General features: G+C 37.0%; 1 long non-coding RNA gene across 1 annotated transcript; it reads left to right on the top strand.

The window, feature by feature from the left end:
- The first annotated feature begins 9,715 nt into the window (after positions 1-9,715).
- LOC132642765 (uncharacterized) lies at positions 9,716-11,226 on the top strand. Its single transcript, XR_009583328.1, has 2 exons — positions 9,716-10,017; positions 10,979-11,226. It is a non-coding gene; the product is annotated as an uncharacterized LOC132642765 (long non-coding RNA).
- Positions 11,227-14,149: the final 2,923 nt, after the last annotated feature.

The following is a 14,149-nucleotide window of genomic DNA, read 5'->3' as shown; positions in this document are numbered from 1 at the left end:
TGCTTCCTTCATTGCTTTCATTGAACTTAGAAGGTTGTAACCTTCACACTTTGCCTTCTTTTTCACACGTTAATTTCACATCTCTTGATTCACCCAACATTCAATATTACGGGATTGGAATGAACTTCGAGAATTCCTCGATTATGCCTCCATGGTTTTCTAATCTTACAAGCCTCATGAATCTTGATCTTGGTCAAAAAAACTTTGATGGTCCAACTAATATGTTTGAGGAGCTTAGTTCACTAAGGGGTGTTTGGGATGATGGGTAAGGAAAAATATTTTTCGGATAAAAATTTAGTACCACTATATCCCTTGTTTGGTTACTAATCCTGGAATAAGTTATCTCATGATTAAAAATAGCGATGGGATAAGTTATTTAGTTATCCCATGATAAAACAATAAAAATGACAAAAATAGCCCTGAGATCCCTCAATCCCTTTTTCTGCTACATAAGGTGGAGGGTGTTTTTGTAAACAAACAATTTTTTCTTAGATATTATGCAATGCATGTTACTTTTAATACAACAAACCAAACATTCAATAAAAAATAATAACAGGATAACTTATCCCAATATAATTAATCCAACATAACTTATCCCATCGTAATTTCTCTTCAAACCAAACAACCCCTAAGAGTATTAGATGTTTCTAGTACCCGATTTGGTGATTCGCTGTTAAGTTCATTGAGTAAGTTGAACAGCTTGGTTTATTTTGATTTGTTAGGGAATGACCTCCACCTTTCTAATCTCCATTTCTTTAGAAATTTGACTTCATTTTCTGTGATCAAATTGAGATACAATGAGTTACGAGGACCAATTCCCGAGGCCTTAACGAGCATTTTTTGTCGATTAAGTGTGGTTGATTTGTCAGACGATAAAATTAATGGACTAATGCCAGCTTTTATAAGAGATCCATCGAGTTGCACCGAGAATGGTTTGAAGGAGCTATACATAGGAAATACTGGATTCAGTGACTTCTTTCATGAAAGAATGTCAATGCACAGAAATCTTGAAGTTATTGACATTAATAATAGCTTAGTATATGGTGAAAGTCCACCTTCAATTGGCAGGTTGTCAAATTTGAAGCTTTTAAAGATGGCACACAAGAAGTTGAATGGGAGCATTCTTTCGACAATTGGACTGTTATCAAATCTTGAAGAGCTAGATATCTCACCGGTGTAGTTTTTGAAATCCACTTTGAAAAATTAAGCAAATTGAAGAAACTGCACCTTTCCAAAAACTTGGTTTTGCATGTAAGTTCCAATTGGTATCCACCTTTAGATTGAAATTGCATCAGTAAAAGTAGGGTTTCATCTTCCTCAATAACTAAACAGGGTCAGAGGAAAGGCCTCGCCCTAAGACTGTGATATAGATAGCCTATCCCGACACAAGCATCAATGACTGACTCCAAGAATAGGAATTTATTTTTGAAGTAATGTCAACCACTAAATCAGTAGATATTGGTTGATTAGTTTGTTGGAAAGCAAGTGACGTTTTATTTTTTAGAAACATCAACCCCTTTAAGCCCCTCCTCCCCTAAAACCACTAAATTGAAATCCACAAAGCAACGGTAGAGATTTAAATTCACGAATCTCCGTCTGACTGTCACTTCCCACCATTAGCGGCATTGCGCTAAAATAAAGCCTGTTACGAGGATGACCATATAAGTACAAAGAGAAGCTTACACCATCAGCATTCAAGTTTGAAAGATCAATTCTGTTGTTTCACAAAAGACCATACAAGCCTTAAATCCAGAAGGTTTGACTTTATGTCATCAAGCCTATTTTCCTGGATCGGTAAAGCATATTAAAGAAAATGAAGCTTAACAAAAGATAAGAGGCTCTAATCAAGGTATGTCAGTTCACAGTGCACGTTAAGTTTCTTCACCAGTTCCTTCCTTAAGTAGACTATCAAGTAATAAACAAAAGGCAATAACCCAACAAAAAAATCAAGTGTAACATTACTTTTAAACACTTCAAGTCATAATTACATGAAAATACTTCGGAAAGACCACAAAAACTCAACTTCGAGAGCTAAAAGATTAACTTATATCAAAACATAAGAGCTTGCATGTTTGAAAACCATATAATGATAACTGATTACAAACAACATACCCAGTATAATCCCACCATGTGGGATCTGGGGATGGTAGAGTGTACGCACACCTTACCCCTACTTTGTGATGGGTATAATGATAACTGACTATGGCTCCAAAAGTGTGAAGTAATAGCATCAAAATCCAGTCTTTTCCACCTTAAAATTAACTGGTACCGTTCTTTTCAAAGTGTATTTCTATATAAAACAGTAGCATCCCAAATTCCCAATTGCAAGCATGTTGAGACACGGGGTCAGAGCTAGAGTTTCGCCTATGGGTTCGGCAAACCCAATAGTTTTGGGTCAAATCTTGTATTTGTGTTTAACAATCCCATTAATATGTATAAATAATTTATCAAGAACCCAATAAATTTATAGAATTGCCTATGCTGAGACTTCTTGTACTATATAGGGCTGGATCAACTTGATTCCATTCTTTCTATTTCTGATACTTAAGTATAGTACTGTAATAAAATTGGCAGACACGCAATGTAACACCCCGATTTTTTTTAAGCTAACTCTTGAATTTTTTATTGATCATATCTTGATAGTAAGGGTATATTTTACTTCGCACTTCCTGAATGTGAACTTGACGATATTGAAACTTGTTTGAAGTGTTATGGTGTAGTTATAAACTACTCCTACTATGGTTATCTTAGTAAATTATTAAATGGGTTAGATATTTATAAAAGTGGGCAGCCACCTTTTAATTTTATTTTATTAATTTTCCTTACATCCTTATCCTGGGGAGTATATAATATCTTTTCGGGGCTCTTATCCTCTCCACCCCCCAATTTCGTTTTTCTCCAAGGAAATAAAACACCAAAACCTCTCTCCACTCATAATATTCATCCTCTAAATCAATCATCAAGACTTGCTTTGGTTGAGCCCCAAACAACTCCACATGATTGAGGTTAGTTACAAATCCGTTTTTGAACTGGACTGTTGTTAGTGTTTTCAGCATAATTCCTTATATAAAGTTTAGTTTTAAGTGATTCAAGATGTTCTAGAAAGCTATTTAGCCCTACAACTTTTGTTCAGGCTCCAAAACCTAGTTTTGCTTGTATTCACTCGAAAGGGGTGATGAAGTACAAGGCAGGTGCTGCCCAGATTTCTGTTTTGCAAACCCTACATGTACTACTATTAGTATTTTGAGCATATCTTTTGTACAAAACTGCTATAGGAGTGATTTAAATTTCTATGAAACCCCAAGACATATATCTACAACTTTCATTAAGGCCACAAAGTCTATTTTTGCCTTTTATCCCTTTGAAACTGAGCCACAATATAAGACAGTAGTACTGTCCAGAATTCCTATTTTGACAGTTTAGGGTGATTTTCACTGATTTCATAATTAGTTTCGACGTGGTGAAACCATTGAACTTAAGTAGATAATTGATTGTGTATTTAAGGTATATGTGCTCTTGTACAAGCGAAGAGGAATTGTTTAACGAAGTAGACTTTGGTTGGTCTATGGCGTAGACGATTTGAACTCCTCTAGTTATGTAGAACTTGTTGTGTGGTAAAACACCAAAGTTTGTGTATAAACTTGAACTTGGAATATCTTTATGTTCGGGAAGTTTTGAAGTATCTTGACGGGTTGTCTCCTTACTCTTCATCTTATATCATTGTATGGTTATTATCTCAAGTATTTGCAAAACATTCGCTAAATCGCCCACCTGTACGAATTGCTTGATCATTTTGCATTTTTGTTGGGACTTTGTCCTTTTTGTTACAGTGACTTTGTCACCGATATCGGCATGCCGCTTGATTCAGATCTTGCCCGTCTTGACTTTGGATTTACCTTTCGTCTTGATGATGGATTTCGTCCATTTTGAGTACGAGTGGAAAGCCATTTTCAACATGGCTCTTGATTATTGGGTGACGACCCTTCTTGATTTGGGGCTTCGGTCCATCTTGATATTGATCGTGCTTGGTGTGATGGCATGACGTACATATTGGGCGAAATTGGTTATTTGACAAACTCTCTTGAATTGAATTATAAGCTTTCTTGACACTTGAGCCTTCGAATATTGATATCGATATTTTGAAACTCTTCAAGTTTTGGTATTTGATACTTTCGATATACTTGGTTACTTGATTTATTTTTGTCTCATTGAGCTACCTACGACAGATAAGGGAATTGGAGAATCTAATGGCTCAAAGCCCAAAGTTTATACACCACTAAGCTTTATGCTTAGCGATAGTTGTTTTCTATCGTAGGTATTGTACGGGAAAAGATTTGAAGATGGCCATTTGGAGTAGACTTTTTGGGAGCCTTAGTGAAGATCAAATTTGCATATGCATCTAGGTCTTATAAAATTTTGGGGACTTGTACATAATCCATATGTAACACTTATGTATGAAATTTTGGAGGCTTGTTAGACACAAGACCATATGCTTGTAGCTTGAACTTGGTGACTTGTTTTGCTATTTTAGGGTGTGCTTTCAACCCAAGTCATGCCATGTACTGGGTTTACATTTTGCCTTGTAATTATGTACAAAGGAAGATACTAGTTCTCTGTGATAATCGCAAGTTTGGGTTTCGTGTATCTTATGGACCTACAGTGGTGTTGATTTGAAAATATAATTTCAAAATGAAGTTTCTTAAATGTATTGACTATTTGAGAAGGGCATTGCTATTTTAAATTGATACTCTGACACTATATTTCATCTAAGAAATTTTTCAGAGGGTATAATGGGAAAAAAATGTCGCACTTTCAACCCTTTTTCGCATGGGCCTACTTCCGCTATTAAATATTTTGTGAATATCTTTTGGCATAAATTTCTTCTAAACGCTGTAAGTGTGAAGTTAACTTTTGTTTCGTAAGTGGTATCCTCCCAAAGGGGATGCTACACGCAATGTTGTAAGACTCGTGGTTGAACATACTGCTACAGATACAAAACGCCCTTATATTCATATTTTTAGGTGCCAAATTACAATATTTTCCCAACGACGGATTTCCTATCCAACATATATTTTTACCCGTCGACCCTTTCTTGAAATCATCATCAACAACAATTGTTATATCTCATTCTTAAACAAGTTGAGGTCGGTTACATGCATATGCTCACGGACCATATTTCTCCACTTAAATTCTAGCCCAACACTATACAAAACAAAAATAAAAATAGCCTCAGAGTCCGTTTGGATGAGCTTATTTTAAGTGACTTTTAAGCATAAGCCATAAGTTAGAAATTCTAGCTTTTGACTTCTGGCTTATTTTTGTCACTTTAGCTTAAAAATAAGTACTTAATAGCACTTTTTTTACTTTACTCAAACACTATAAAATGGCTTAAAAACACTTAAAATATGACAATCCAAACGGGCTCTTAACCCATCAATAACAACAATTGCTATGTCCCAGTCTCAAATAAGTTGGGTTCGGTTATATACATATGCTCACCAACCATATTTCGCCGCTTAAATTCATCTCAGGCCAACACTATACAAAACAAAAATAAAAAGTAGCCTAGCAAAAAGGAATTGTTGGAGAAAAAAGAGCAAGAGAAATGTTATATCCCATATTTTCATACATTGGGACGTTTTAAACTAAAAGTGACAAGTTAAAGACAAGACTATTTTAAGATATGAAGTAGAGATTTTAACTTCCGATTTCGTGTCGAGTCACAATTTATCCACATTTTTCGTGTGGCATTAAACTATTAATGGAAAATTGGGATTAAACTAGCCATAATTGGATTAATAAGTGGGATTGGAAAGACCAAAAATCAGTCCACTTTTAGGCCTTGTTTGGCCGTGCACCTTAGTGCCTTGGTCAAAGAATCTTGACTCAATTTAGTGTGATCCACATGTCCAAGCCAAAGGGGGAAACATATAGACACAAAATCTGATCATTCCACATTTTCACAAAGTCATTTCAACATCCCAAAGTGTAGAACATTTAGAGAGAGAGAGAGGAGCTCTCGGCAAGAGCTAGCCGAGAGAGTGAGGTGCAATCTTGCCCAAAAATTCCAGTTTTTCTCCACCAAATTTACTCCTCATCTAGTGTGTAAGAAGGTGTATTAGTTGTTGAAGGGAAACAATAAAGTGAAGCACCCAAGTAGAGTGAAGTTTCGGCCAAGGTGAAGAACAAGATTGAAAGGTAAGAATGTTTGTTATTCTTGTGTTGCATGATGATTTGAATGTATAGTTCATGCATGTTGTTGTTGGATTGTGGTTGTAGTTGAAGTAGAAAGTGATCCGTGAGTGAGGTGAGTTCATGATTGATTTCATTTTGCATGTATTGTTGGTGAATTGAATATGTATCAACATATGTAAATGAACAAAGATTGTAGGAGTTTGGTTGTGATGTTGCATGTTGGATATTGGACTGTTTTTGCTTGAATTTAAAATGAGCCATATGTTGAAGATTCTAATGAAGTCATGCTTAATCTTGTTGAACATGTATTGGAAATGGATTGAATGCATTGTAGTTGGATAAACGGATGAAAATCATGAAATGGTGGAAGGGTGTTGTAGCCGTGTAGTAGGGACTGTTTTGGGGAGAATTAGGGACTGTTTTGTGTCACATTTGGGTTGTTGTTGTTATGGACATTGTGGTGTATTGTATGCATGTTGAATATGTGAATTGAGGTGTTAAAGAAATGAATTATGTTGAGGGGTAAAGGAAGTCCAAAACCGTGGACAGTTTTTGAGGTTAGAAGTAAATTTGTGCGTGTTGAATGTTGATTCTTGTTGCAAACGTTTAGTGAATGTAAAGTGCCATGATTCAAGTTAAAACTGAAATGATTGTGGGTTGTTGTAAGAATGAAAATGATGCTAAAACAGTGTTATACCTCGCATTTCCAGTGCATGAGTATGGCATGTACCTCATCGTAGTAATGGGGTATCGGAGACATCCCAGGTTGCTTTGAAAGGCACAAGCCATGGAAAGTACGTAACAACGAAGAAAACGGGTGAATTACGATCTCGTAAGTCGTAATCGGGAAAAAGTACTTTGAAACACGAGAACATGGCCATTATTAGTGTAATAAGTGATAAATACCATGTATGGATAATTTCAGAATATTTCGAGATCGAGCAAATTGAAGAAAATAAGTTCGACGAAAATTTGAGAAACGCGAGACGGGTTTTAGTCAACTTTGGAGGCGCGTACCTCATAGTATATGTGGAGTTTTAAGGTATTTCAAAATCCTAAAATGAAGTTCGTTGAGTCTAGTTTGTAATGCAACAAACCGTTCATTGATAGGACATCGGAATAGAGAATTATAGACGTTACAAACTGAACTGTCGATGCAGAAACAGCATTCCCGCGGCACCGCTACAGTACCGCTACAGTACCGCTACAGTACCGTAGCTACAGTGAAACCGACTTCAGCATTCCTTTTTAAGGGACAAAAATCTCATTTTTTTCAGCACAAAAGTTCCCAATATTTCCAGAAAAATTCAGCAACAAAAGATCATTTTTTTATCTTGTGGATAGAGAATTGAGAGAGAGGTTCGGGCTACTATTCACGGCGGGGTACTGTTCACGGCGCTACTATTAAGGTAAGGTTTAATATTTTCCTACCTATTTTAGAAGATGATTAGTCTTGTATGAATTGGTGGATGTGGAAGAAATTGCAAGAGTTGTGTATGTTGATATGGAAGTGGAGTTTGAGCCGTATGGGGCCAATTTAAACTAGCTATGGTAAATGAAGTTTAATTAGTAGTGTGGTTGTTATTATCATGGATTATATGGTGAAAAGATTAGAAAGTTAAAGTTGGAATTTTGTTGATGTGAATATGATGTTGTTTTCGTTGAATTGAAGATATGATTGTATCCATATGTTGTTGTTGGTATTTCTGTGTCAACAGGAGGGCGATTAAAAATTTGGGATAGGCGAATGTATAGGGGAAGTGCTGCCGGATTTTCGCTAGATTTTTAGATAATAAAAAAAAACCCTAAATGGGAATATATAAACTAAAATGTAGGTTCAATAAGAAATGGGTTATAGAATTGTGGACTAGAAAATATAGTTACTAACGATAACGTTACTTTTATATAAATAGGCTAAAAGGGCAACGAGACGAAAAGGATCCACGACTAAGTCACTGACAGGTATGTAGAGCCTACCTTTCTTTCTTTTGGCATGACCTTTATGAAATGAACAAATAACGTATATGTATGATTGATTCTAAGGAAAATTCTATTCTTAGCGCCACTAGGATGGCCGATGTCTTTGATCTCCATAAGTACTCCATATGGTTTGATATGTATATACATGACGTTCAAAGATTTTAGTGGGTATATTTCCAAATGTTGTTCGAAAGAAAATCGATATGACTAAAGTCTTTGATGAATATTTTGATACTTAAATATGATCTTAAGGTCCCTATTTGATTTGGTCCAAAACATTATTCAGAAGTTTCCTAATATGAATAATACTTGAATTTCGAAATATGGCTTATGAAATGTTTTTAGAAGGTTCCGTACTTCAAAAGCTCGTAACTTTCGTAGACTAACTCGGAAGCGGCTGCCCGAAGGGGCCATTATTGATATAGAGCCGGAAGCGGCTGCCCGAAGGGGCCATTATTGATATAGAGCCGGAAGCGGCTGCCCGAAGGGGCCATCATTAAGTTTCCTAATATGAATAATACTTGAATTTCGAAATATGGCTTATGAAATGTTTTTAGAAGGTTCCGTACTTCAAAAGCTCGTAACTTTCGTAGACTAACTCGGAAGCGGCTGCCCGAAGGGGCCATTATTGATATAGAGCCGGAAGCGGCTGCCCGAAGGGGCCATTATTGATATAGAGCCGGAAGCGGCTGCCCGAAGGGGCCATTATTGATATAGAGCCAGAACCGGCTGCCCGAAGGGGCCATCATTAATTTGCCGGAAGCGGCACGTGTGTTGCATTGCATTATTCACTTAAAGGAGGTGTGTTAGATTACATTACTTATTTTGAAAATGTTAGTTAGATTGCAATTATTTACTTGAAGCCTGCTTGAGATTTGCGTACATATTTACGTTTCTTCCAGCGAAGGCTGCAGGTATTGGGTTGGTTATGATTTCTTCTTTCCTAAATTATGCGATGGTTATCATTTATTCCCGCTTTACATATTCAGTACATATTCCGTACTGACCCCCTTTCTTCGGGGGCTGCGTTTCATGCCACGCAGGTACACCCAGGTGAGTAGAAGATTTTGCTAGAAGGTATTCCAGCGGGATTGGCGAGCTCCATCTCAGTTCGGAGTATTGCCGAGTCGAGTACCTTTGTTATGGTGTTTTGTATGTGTTAGAGACTTTGCAGACAGTGTCCTGTGGATAAGACGTCGAGAAGTGCGAATCATTTATAGATGTTAAAAGAGTATGTATTTTTAGATGATTTCAGTTGGTATAAAGTACGTAATTGATTGAAAGTTTTTTTATAATTTGTATAAAGATAATGACCTCTATTTGGAAAAGTTTCATGTGTTTAAAAGTTTTTTAAATGACAGGTTTTCGTAAAGCGAATGTTTAAGGGTTCGCTCGACTCTAAAGGGAGTCGGGTGCCCATCATGCCCTATCAAGATGAGGGTGTGACAAACAGTTCCAAAAATCATGAAAATAATGTCATTAAACGTGTTGTTGTTGTTGCAAGTTAAAACTGGAAAATTGCTAAGTGAGAATGGAAATGCTATGTGTGTTGTTTAGCCATGTGTATGAAACAGTTTTGAATGGTGCATGGACTGCCCAAGTTCCCTAAGTCATGTTTAAACAAGTCTTGATTAATATATGAAAGAACGATTAGCAATGTTAGCTTGTAACGCTAGTTGGTTTGAATGCGAACGAAACGTCGTTTAATTGTTAGAAAGGAATTGTGAGTGTCACAATACGTATTGAATGCCCTTGTAGACTAATTGTAGTTCTTCACATCTTGATATAGGATAAGTGTTTTTGGGCAGCAAGTACAAGTTAGAATACAACTAAACGCAAAAGGTATGTAAAGTCTATTCCTTCTTCTTTTGGCATGTCCTAGACGTAAGTGTGAAACGATATGAACCTTGGGGTAAATTCTATTCTCTAGTTTCATGTATGACTTATGATTCTATATTTCATTAAGGTTATTGTCATGTGCCTACAATATGATTGACTAATGAATAATGCATGAAAGTTCCTATACTTAAAGAATTGCACAACTAGAGACATACTTGACTTTCAAAAGCTATACCATGTTGAAGCGATATACGTACATGAAATCTGAAACGTTTCTTGTAATAGTTTGTATGAGACTTAAGATGAACTGAATATGAATATTATTTTTACACTTTAGAGCTGGTTAGTTGCTTATCCATTGAGTCTCAAAAAGATGAATTGCATATATGTGGTTGCCTATTATTCTGCTCGTGCTTACCGCTATATCCTTCACTGAGTCCCGGGCCAGGGTACGTTTTCGTGCGCACATTTACTATATTAATCACCGAGTCCCTCACTAGAGGGCCGGGACACGTTATATATATATATATATATATATGATGATGATGTGATGATATGATGATGTGATGATATGATGATATGATGATATGGAGATGATGGTGGCCAGGAGGGCATATTCCTTATTACCGAGTCCCTCAGGAAAGGGTCGGGACACGTCTATGTTTATGTTATGATGCTATGATTTTAAATTACCGAGTCCCTCATTAAAGGGCCGGGACACGTTATATATGTTATATACAGAATGATTATGCAGCTTTGATTACAAAACTCTATAATGACAATGACATGAGAATGATACAGATGAATTATGTTCAAAGGCAAGTTTTATGAAATTCTGTTGTTGCATTGTGTCGTATACACCGTGTCTCAATATAAGTCTATTAATGTGTTTCAAGCTTTACATGCTCAGTACATATTCCGTACTGACCCCCTTTTCTTCGGGGGGCTGCGTTCATGCCCGCAGGTACAGACGCTCGTTTCGGAGATCCGCCAGCTTAGGACACTATTTCAGCTATTTTGGACTGCTCCTTTGTTCCGGAGCTAGCTTGTGGTATAACTCCCTTATGTTGTATTCGTATGTGTTTATTTGGGTATGGCGGGGCCCTGTCCCGCCACATAATACGGTCATTACTCTTAGAGGTCTGTGGACATCGGTGTGGGTCTGTTTGTAGTTGTTGATGCGTTTTATGTCTATGACTTATGTTTGGGGCGTACCCATTCGTAATGGCAGCCTTGTCGGCTTGCGTAGTAATATATATATCTATGTGGTTATTTAAAAGTGCAACTCCTCAGGAGACAGGTGCCTAAGACACACAAAACTTTGACAGATTTAAAATAACTCCCTTTCTTTTTATATACAAATGAGATCATGACATGCTAATTGTAAATGACTATAGTTAACAGATAATATGAGTGTCCAATTCGGGCACGAGTCACGGCCTACGGGGTTGGGTCGTGACAAGTAAAAAAAAAAAAAGGAAAGAAACAAAAAAATCGGAGGCATTCTATTCTGAATTTCGACAACAAATACCCAATAAAACACGTTTTAGAAAATTGGAAACTCGACAGAATGTAACTTCATCATGTTTGAACAAAGGGTGTGTTCGGTATGAAGGAAAATATTTTCCAATTTTCTCATGTTCGTTTGGTCAAAAATTTTGGAAAACATTTTCTTTTGGACAACATTTTCTACAAAATTGGGGAAAATGACTTCCCTAATAAAAGTAGGGAAAACAAATTCACAAGTTTATTCCACCAACCACCCTACCACCACCCAACCCAACCCCTCACCCATCCCACCAGCCCCACTCCCACCCACCACCCCATCTCCCCCCCCCCCTCAAAAATAATTTTTTTTTGCAAAAAAAGTTTTGACATTATTTTTGGTTTTTTGCACCCCCCAACCCCACCCACCCCTTACCCTACCCCCCCCCCCCAAAAATAATTATTTTTTTTGAAAAAAAAGTTTTGACTTTTTTTTTTGCACCCCACCCCACCCCGCACCCTTACCCCCTGGCAAAAAAAATTAATATTTTTGGAAAAAAATTTTGACATTCTTTTTGTTTTTTTGCACCCCCAACCCCACCCACCCCGCACCCTACCCCCTCCCCCCAAAAAAATATTTTTTTTGAAAAAAAAGTTTTGACATTTGTTTTGGTTTTTTGCACCCCACCCCACCCCTCTCCAAAAAAAATTGAAAAAAAGGTTGACGATTATAAAAATTGAATGTTTGCATTGTTAAAAATTAAAACTTTTGGAGGGGGTGATGGGGTATCGAGGGGGGGGGGGGGCGTGGGGGGGTGGTGAAAAGTTTTTTTTTTGTGGTAGGGGGTTTCTAGGTGTGTAGAAACCCGCAAAATACAGTAAAAAACTTCAAAAAAAAAATATTGGGGTTGGGGGGAGGGGGGGTTGTTGGTGTGGTATGGGTTCCACGCAAGGGGGGAGCGGGGTGATGGGGGATGTGGTCGTGTAGAAAATTCAGAAAAAAAATAAAAAACTTCAAAAAAAATGTTGGTTGGGGGGGGGGGGGGGGTAGGGTGCAGGGGGAGGGGTGGTGTATGGGTTACGGGAGTGGTTGGGGTTGGGGGTGCAAAAAAAAAATGGAGGGGGCTAGGGGCGTAGGGGTGGGTGAGAGTGGGGTGGGGGTTGGGGGTATGGGGTTGGGCTGGAGTTGGTGAGGGTTGGGGTTGGGTGTGCAAAAACACAAAAAAAAAAATCAAAAGATTTTTTATTTTGGAGGGGCGTGGGACGTAGGTGGGTACGTGGGAGTGGGGTGTGGGTGGGGGGTATGAGGTTGGGTTAGAGTTGGTGAGGCTTGGATAAGTATTTTCCGGAAAATGTTTGTATCAACCAAATGAACATGAGAAAATAAGGAAGAAATTCCCTTATTTTTCATTACCCAAACGAACATGAGAAAATAAGTGAAAATTTACTTATTTTCTAGGAAAACATTTTCCTCCATACCGAACAAACCCAAACCCCACCTAATTTTTTCAGTTCATTTTCTATTTCCAAGTTGTTTTGAAAAATGGAATTTTGGCGTCAAATTTAAAAGGAGAAAAAAAACACCTTATTCTCCATGATTATACACAAATTGAAAAATTCTTCTACAAAATTTTGACAGATTGTTTGTATATTGTTAAAAATGGTTTCCTTTTTGCTATATTAACCGTTTCCCGGGAATTTTTTTTCTTTTTCTTTGACATTCTCTTTTTCTTTGTTTTTCCTTTAATTAACTTAACTCCCCTTAGGACTTTAAAATTCAAACAAAGCCCCTTCTATTTTAAAACAATTTGGCCTTGCTTGCTTATTTTTTCTTGAGATAAATGTAAAATGAGTCCAGATGGTTAGTTAAATAAAGAAGTGATCAACAAATTTACATTATATATACAATCTTAGGCCTTATTTGTTTGCATTAAGATTAAGATATCTGAATCAAGTGCCTTATTTGTTTGCATTAAGATTAAGACATCTGAATCTGGTGCCTTATTTGTTTGCATTAAGATTAAGACATCTGAATGATTAAGATGTTATCTTTAGATCTGCATTGAATGATTAGGATTGTTTATGTTTTCAATATTTGAATGTGCATTATTTATTTATTTTTAAACATAATAGTATATAATTTAAATTAAAAAATATATTAAACATTAGAAAAAATATAAATTTAATAATATAATTTGATTAAAAAAATGAAGCATTTATGTTCGATAGTGATAATGCAGATGGTTTGCAGTGGTGGTGGAGGTAATAGTTGTGATGGTGGAGGTGGTTGGTGTTGTCGTGACTGGTGCGATTGTAGTGGTTGGCAGTCGTGATGGTGATTGTGATGGTGAAGTTGGTTGATGTAAGTAGCTGGCAATGTTGGTGGTGGTGGTTGAAGAATGTGTGGTGGCTGACAATGATGTTTGCAGCAGTTGGCGGCAATGCTAATTGTGATGATGGAGGTGGTTGGGAGTAGGAGTTGATCGTTGTAGTCGTAGTGACCGATAGTTGTAGCGGAGGTGGTGATGACGGTGACAACTGTTATACCCCGTTTTAACCGGAGTCAAAATGGTTTATAACATCCCGGTAATTCCGGGGTTAATTAGAGTTAAGGAGTCGCCACCTAATTACTTATGGTGAATTAGGACAC

This window comes from Lycium barbarum, chromosome 5 (genome assembly GCF_019175385.1).
Source record: "Lycium barbarum isolate Lr01 chromosome 5, ASM1917538v2, whole genome shotgun sequence".
Classification (NCBI taxonomy): domain Eukaryota; kingdom Viridiplantae; phylum Streptophyta; class Magnoliopsida; order Solanales; family Solanaceae; genus Lycium; species Lycium barbarum.
This window is presented reverse-complemented; position numbering and strand designations above follow the sequence as displayed.